Genomic DNA, 7,168 nt, shown 5'->3' with positions numbered 1-7,168 from the left:
TAGAAAGGAAAGTTATTGGCTCATAGGATGAAATATCTGTCTGTGACTTAAGGCACCTCTGGATCTATTTTGTGGGTAAGCGTTCCTCCATGTTGCCCTCAGTCGCAGTCAGGCCTCCTCATTGCGGTGGCAAAGGTAATCGCCAGAACTCCAGGCTTCGATTCTGCCAGCTAAGTAGCTCCACTATTATTATTTTGGTTTTAGGAGTACTTTTTAATAATGGTTGCAGTAAATGTTCTGGGGCTGACTCTGTACCAATCTGTGTCAATACTCATCTCTCATCCAATCACAGTGACCATTGGGATAGAACACCCTGATTGGCCAGCCTTGGTTATATGCCCTAGAGCTGGGGGGTAGAATCAGCAGCTGAAGGACCAAAAGAACTGAGAAATTTAGAAGGCTGGTTTCCCAAAGGAAAATAAAGATCCTTTAGCTGAAGAGGAAAATGGATGCCAGCCAGTCAAATGCTACCAATAGCCTATGTAGGGCTCCCCCTAGTGGAATGTGGCAGAGAGTGAGAGCTGGGGTAGGGTAGGCCTATTAGAGGGATGTGAGAACAGAGGAGGGAAGGAATAGATTGTTCTATCATTAAACCACCAAAAACATATTTAACAGAAAAATAGAGAACCGTCTTGATGAGTTTGAATACCTGGGTTCAAGTTGTGGGTCCATTATTATAAAGTATTATCTTTATGCAAGTCATACTAAATCCTTGAGCCTACTCTCTTTTCTGTAAAGTGGGGCTACCTGCTGTGCCTACCTCATCTTTCAGTCACTGCCAAAAATAAGGTTTCAAAAAAACAAAGCAAAACAAGGGAGAGACTATCTGTGATTTCAAAAAGGTTTGCATATGCTGAATTATTAATTCAAGTAGAATATTGAGATTTGCAATAATGTTATCCCTTGAGCCTGAGCCAGCAGGATAGTATGTTCCTGAATGCCTTTCTAAAACCCTTTTTAGAAGTCATATTCCACCAGGGTAATGGCCTGGGCAAGCTCAGACCTAAGGCAGCTGAAACTTTGGCAACACAAAAGAAACAGGGAGGAGAGAGAGTGAAAGCTGAGCATGTTTAGCAGAACAAATCTGCATGTGCTCATGTCCAAAGACATCCACTCTCGTGGCTGGGGGAGCCAGTTGGTAGACCGGGAAGGGTGCATATCCTGGTCAAGGTGTTCGTAGGTGATGACATGGCTCCAGAATTTCAGTGTGTTTGCTATAAGAACGCAGCCATAGCTGAAGATACCGAGAGCATGATTCACATATGTAAATAAGCTTCATAAAAGGCAGAAAGTGAAGGGTATCAATAGACTTAAAGATTGAAGGGCTTAGGAAGAACTCCTGTTTGTTCAATAAATATATACGACTCCTCCCATGCAAAGGGCTAGGTAGCGTGGTGACTATGAGCTTGGCTTCTGTAGCAAGGTGACTGGGTTTGAATCCTGCTTCTGGGTAGGTGACACTGGGCAATTTGTTTAACCTCCTCCGTTTTCCTCATCATAAAATGGGAGTTACGGTCATAATAACAGTACTGATGTCACAGGACTGTATGAAGGATTAAATGAAATATTATTTGTGAAGCACAGAGAATAGTTCCTAGGACATAGGGCATGGTTAATACATATCCACCATACTTGTATGTACCAAGATCTCATCACAAAGGTATCTTTTGTGCCTTTGAGTTTTAGTTCTAGCTTAAGAAATATACATTAAACAATAATATCACCAATGATTGTTTAATTACAATGACGATACATGTTATGAAGGAGACATTAAGGGTTGTGAGGGAATTGATATCAGGAGACCTATCTTGGTCTGGAGGTCAGAGAAGTGACATTTACCCTGATACCTACAGGGTGAGCAGGACTTGGCTGGTAATGGAAGGTGGCTTCTGACAGAGGGAACAGCTAGCACAAAGACCTAGGGGCATAAAGGAACTTTGTGAATCTAGTAATTGGAAGGGGGTCAGTGTGGTTGTAGTGGAGGAGGAGACGTGATATTAGGGAGGAAGATCACGTGCATCCTTGCACGCTTCATGTTCAAGTATTTTATCCAAACTGAAGTCATGCAGTATATGACGTGTGAACTAAATATTTAAGGAGAGGTCAGATTTGGTTATGCAGGAGTGAAGGGTTGCTGGGAGAAAAAGACATGGCAGTGGAGGGGCCAGTCTGATTAAGGGCACGGAGAGAGGGACACTGGGAACCGGGAGCCAGTGAGCATTAATTTTTGCTAACAGAGAAGGTACAGAGGTGATAATTAGATATAAATAAGATAGTAAAGAACACAGAGGCCAGATGATGGAGGGCACTGAATTCTGGGCAGAAAGGTTCTGATTTTGATATTTTGGTATATAAGTAACATCCTCCAGGTTCTGGATGAGTAGAATGGTGGATAAGAGTTGTGTTTTGACCATATTGTCCCAGGAGGTTTGGGAAAAAGTAAGGATGGAGAGGGAAGTTGGGGTGGGGGGTGGGGGGGAGAGAGAGAGAGAGAGAGAAACAAGTCATGTGGACAGGCAGGGAAGAACAGCCCAGCAGAGGTGGGGGGGGGGGGGGGGGGGGGGGGGGGGGGGGGGGGGGGAAGAGAGAGAGAGAGAGAGAAAGGAGAGGGAGAGGGAGAATGAGAATGAATTTTAATTTTATTCAATTAGGAGATGCTCATAAAAACCTAGATGGAAGGCTTGAATGTTGCTCATACAAAGTAATCACTCAATAAATATTAGTTCTTATTAATTCAACTGCTTTTAAAACAAAATAAAAATAACTCAATAGGTGCCAAATGTTATACCTCATATAGAGGCAAATTTTTCCTCCTCTTAGCTCTTGTAGCATCTCCTGTAGATCTTGCACATGACGCTAATTTCTATGGTGCATTGTGATTGTTTAGGGATAAGTTTGACTTAGCAATGGACTTCAGACTCCTAGAAGACAGAGACCAGGGAAGATATTTATTTCTGAATCCTTCACATCACCTCACATTCAGTAGGCACTTAACAAAGGTGGACTTTTCCTGCCTTTGTTCAGTCTATTCTGAACCCAAAGCACCCCAGATTAAGGGAGTTTAACTCCTTTGAGATTTGATGGAGTAGTAAACTTAAACTTTTGATGCAGTAGCAGGTGGCTCAGAGTCCACAAATAGGGCCAAAACTTATCTTTATTTAAGAAGAGGAAAGTAAAACTTCCAGTTCAACCCTGAACATTTATCTATATTTCTTGTTTATTTCTAGAAAAAAAAAAGGCTGTTTACCTTTTGTTTTGTTTTCTCTGTTGGCTTTCCTTTTACAGTTTTTTAACCTCAAATCTAAATGAAGCAATCTATAAAATCTAAGGTCAGGCTGAAGACGGTAAAAGTCATCTACTCTATATGTCCTGAATCTGGGGTCCAGGTGTAGACCTCCGTGAATGAGACTGGCAAAGAGGGATTCAATGAAATTCCATGCAAAATGTTGTGGCCATTTTAAAAACATATTTTTCACGAGAGAGGGTCCATAGAAATTGTGAGGTTCTCAAAGGAGTCCATGACTCTAAAAATATAATCCAGTGCTTATCAAACCATCACGTTTTGAAGACTAAAAAGGAACCATCCCATTGTCTCACTAAATGTCCTTGGAAAAAGGTCCCATTCTAATATCACCCAAGATCTATAGACAGGAAGTTCTTTCCTAAGTCTATCCTAATCCTTTGGCACCTCCCTCCCCATGCAATCCCTTGGTAAATTCAGTGGAAATAGCAAACAGCTGCTCACCAACACCCACCCCAAAGAAAGAACAAGACATTTCTCACATATCTCAAGCTGCCTTAAATGTTCTTTCTTTGGCAAAGAAGAAAAAAAAGAGAAATATATTTTTGGCCTCTAAACCTTTTCCCACCCGTGTGCATTTCTGCAGAAATGTTATCCATATGGTTCCGATTGCTTCCTCCATAAGTCATTAGGAATGCTTTGCACTGAGAACTCTTCTGATGACCGAAGAGTCTTTGGAGACTTTAAAAATGGCCCTTTTAGCCTTTCTTCATAGAAACAAGGAAGCTAAACAGAGTCAAATGCAAATGAACTAAGACCTGGAAAGGTTGAAGTTTTATTCAAAATTCAGAGACCATGAGACTTAAATATATCCATGCAAAGCCTACACCTCCTCCTCCAGGGACAAGAGCTGATAAATACTCCACTGTCAAAGAGGATGCCATGGTCTCAGCCATTTAAGTTGATATTTAGGGCTGGATGCAGTGACCCCATTAAATCCTAAGCTCTTTCAATCACCCTGAAGCTTTCCCATTATTCCCAGGGGACACAGTAAAGATTTTAGAGTTAGATTTGGGTGTGGAATTCTTGACTCCATCACCTACTAGCTGTACCTTGGCATGCTATTACCTATCTCATACCTCATAGCATTTTTAAAATTATAAAAGTTAATATAGGGAAGCCCCAAATGAAATGCCTGATGCATAGTAAAAGTTCAAAAATTCTCTCTCTCCTTTTTCTCTTTTTCTCTGTTTAGTAAATAATTGGTACTTGGAAGGGTTCTGTGTTTCCTGGGGGAAATACTGACTGTGTGAGGTGTAGGAGAAGAAGATAGGAAAATGTTCCATAGTGTTAAGTCCCCTCTTTCTAAGTCATCTGGACCACAGCCATCTTGGGAGACTGATTAAGAGAGAAAAGCTAAGAGGAATCAGTCTGTACCTTGGTCCTCCTCTGAAGCTGCCTAACTAGATGTTTCAGACTGATTTCAGAACTTAATTCCCAGCAGGCCTGCTGTAGCCTAAAATCACTCAAGGAGGGATATTTGAGCTGGGAGATGATGGAGAAGCAGAGAGAAAGAGAGGGAAAAAATAAAGGAAGAGATGGAGTAGAAAGAGACAGAGAAGAAGAAAAAAAAGGCAGAAGAGAGGAAAGAAGATCCCAAAAAAAAAAAAAAAAAAAAAAAAGAAATAGCAAGAGGAGATAGCGACCTGGGGCTGCATACTGAGATGGATGGGAGAAGCAGTGTGTGTGGTGAGTGTATTTTTTTGTGGTTGGAATCAAGGGCAGAAATGTCTCAGGAATCATGGGCCAGGATCTGAACCTGAGCGGGAAGACGAGGGAAGGAGAAATTTGTCCAAGCAAAAAGGGAGGTGTTTCTAGCAGGCAGAGAGAGAAAAACCCCTCCTTGGTCAGTGGCTGGAGAGCTGTCCGTGGTGCTGACTGCCCGTCATTTGCAGCAGACAGTAGGAGAGAGGAACTTTGAACTGGCTACTGCGTCTCTCTTCCCCGCCTCCTCTCCTCAGTCCTGTACTTCTCAGACCCAGGCTCGTTCTCTTTTCATCTCTTGTCCCTTTCCTCCTTGCCAATTAAATATTTTTTTCCTCAAGTTCTCAATTCCTCACTCAAGAATTTCTTTTCCATTCGAGCGCGGTTTTGTCTGGGGAGGTGCCCGTGTGGGTCCGTTTCAAGGCTCCTCTTCCTCTAATTAATTCACTAGCCCCTAGATCCTTTTAGGTCTAAGTATCACATCTCTCTCCTATCACCCTTCGGGTAATAATAACATTAGTAACAATAGCAACTGTAATTAAAGATAACATGCTTTGAGCACTCAGTAGGTGCCGGGGAGTATTCCAAATGATCCTACATACATTAACTCATTTAAATATTACGCCAACCATGTTAGATAGGTAGTTATATTATCCTGTTATACAGATGAGGAATTAGAGCTTAAGAGGTAAGTGAATTGACCAAGATCACATACCTACAGGATTCTTACTCATCTAGGGCCTGCACTTTTACTGAATCTGGGTTCTGTTAAATTTCTCATCACTTTTTCCTTATTGCTCCCTGCCCCTTCATCTGGTACCTTCGCCAATGCCTACACTTGCCTAAGCTTCCAGGGACTAGGAACCCTCATTGCTGATTTGGTTTAAATTAAAAAAGGAAGCAAAGTAAGCAAAAATACAGAATATGCGCTGTGTGAGAATTCAGAATGTGTTCTGGCCTTCTTTTCTGCTTTAGGCAGAGGCCCCGTGCCAGCAACCCCAGCCTGCATTTCAGGCTAAATTGGGAGTCTTTGGTTCTCTGTATTAATGCCTTAGCCCCCGTACCCTCGCCCCTTTCCTGCCTCTGGTGGTATCGAGAGAACTTTGTGTCCCCTCAGCGTCTCACTCCTACATCCTACCCACGTAGAGAGAAGCACTTGCTTAATTCTGGGAGGTGACGTGGGCTCATGCCTACACATACAGAGAAACAAACAGTCTGAAGTACTCATAGAGAGCCACGCAGATACAAACGGACCCACACGGGCACCTCCCCAGACAAAACCGCACTCGAATAATTACGCACAGACCCACAAGCACCCGCATACCTAGAAACAGATACCCGCGACGCACACAGCTACAGAAACGCTTAAGAGCATCACGATGCGGGGATCTGCGCATACCCACCACACACAGTCCCTTTGGGTGCTCAGACTCGGAGAGACGCCACCCTATCCCCAGACCCACGAGACTCCCCAGTGGCTCAGCCTCAGCCCACCCAGGCCGCCCCTCCCTCCGAGGAGGCCTCCCTTCTCTCGTCCTCTCTCTTCTCCTCCTCCTCCGCCTAAAGATGTACAAAACACTCCTCAGAATAAACCCCGGCTCCTGGCTCCTCCCTGCCCGCCCCTAGGCAGCCGCTCCCCCATTCATCTTCGCCGGTCCGCCGGGTAAGTCCCTCCCCCAGCGTAGCCCGGCCTCTGCTGCTCCCCGCCCGGAGACCGCGGCGCACTTGGACTTCCCTCTCCATTCGCTAGTCGCCTCGCTCCCGGGCCCCAGGGCTGCGAACTGAGCTGGCGCGGAGTGGGGGGAGAGGAGGAAAGCGCAGGCGAGAGAGGGCGAGAGCGAGGGAGCCAGAGCCGGAGAGCCGGGAGACAGAGGCAGCAGGGACCGCCTTCCGGAGCCGGGATTCATGCCTGTCCTCGGGACCAGCGAAGGGGACTTTACGGCTGAGTATGAGCCAGGCTGCTAGGAGCCAGGTACCCCTACGCCTGCAGTCCCCGCGCCGTTCCCGGTATGCGAGCTGGACGCAGGGCTCTCCCAAGTTCCCTCCGAGCCGAATAAAAAGCGTCCGCGCGCAGCTCTCCGCCAAAGACGGACGTTGACTCCAGGTAAGGCGGCGCCGGGCGCCGGGCAGGCAGCCCCGCTGCCCTTGGAGACCGCCCGGGAC

The 7,168-nt window shown here is 45.3% G+C and overlaps 1 protein-coding gene across 1 annotated transcript in view; it reads left to right on the top strand.

Annotated features, from left to right (window-relative positions):
- Nucleotides 1-6,794: 6,794 nt before the first annotated feature.
- The window catches only part of BRINP1 (BMP/retinoic acid inducible neural specific 1), a 179,284-nt gene continuing 178,910 nt past the window's right edge, over nt 6,795-7,168 (top strand). The window contains exon 1 of the mRNA XM_024762613.1: nt 6,795-7,109. The gene's annotated coding sequence lies outside the window, so the exon portion shown is untranslated. The remainder of the gene's footprint in view (nt 7,110-7,168) is intronic.

This window comes from Neophocaena asiaeorientalis, unplaced genomic scaffold (assembly GCF_003031525.2).
Source record: "Neophocaena asiaeorientalis asiaeorientalis breed wild unplaced genomic scaffold, Neophocaena_asiaeorientalis_V1.1 scaffold78, whole genome shotgun sequence".
In the NCBI taxonomy this organism is placed as follows: Eukaryota; Metazoa; Chordata; class Mammalia; order Artiodactyla; family Phocoenidae; genus Neophocaena; species Neophocaena asiaeorientalis.
Note: the sequence above shows the minus strand (reverse complement) of the source record. Positions and strands in the feature narration are given on the sequence as shown.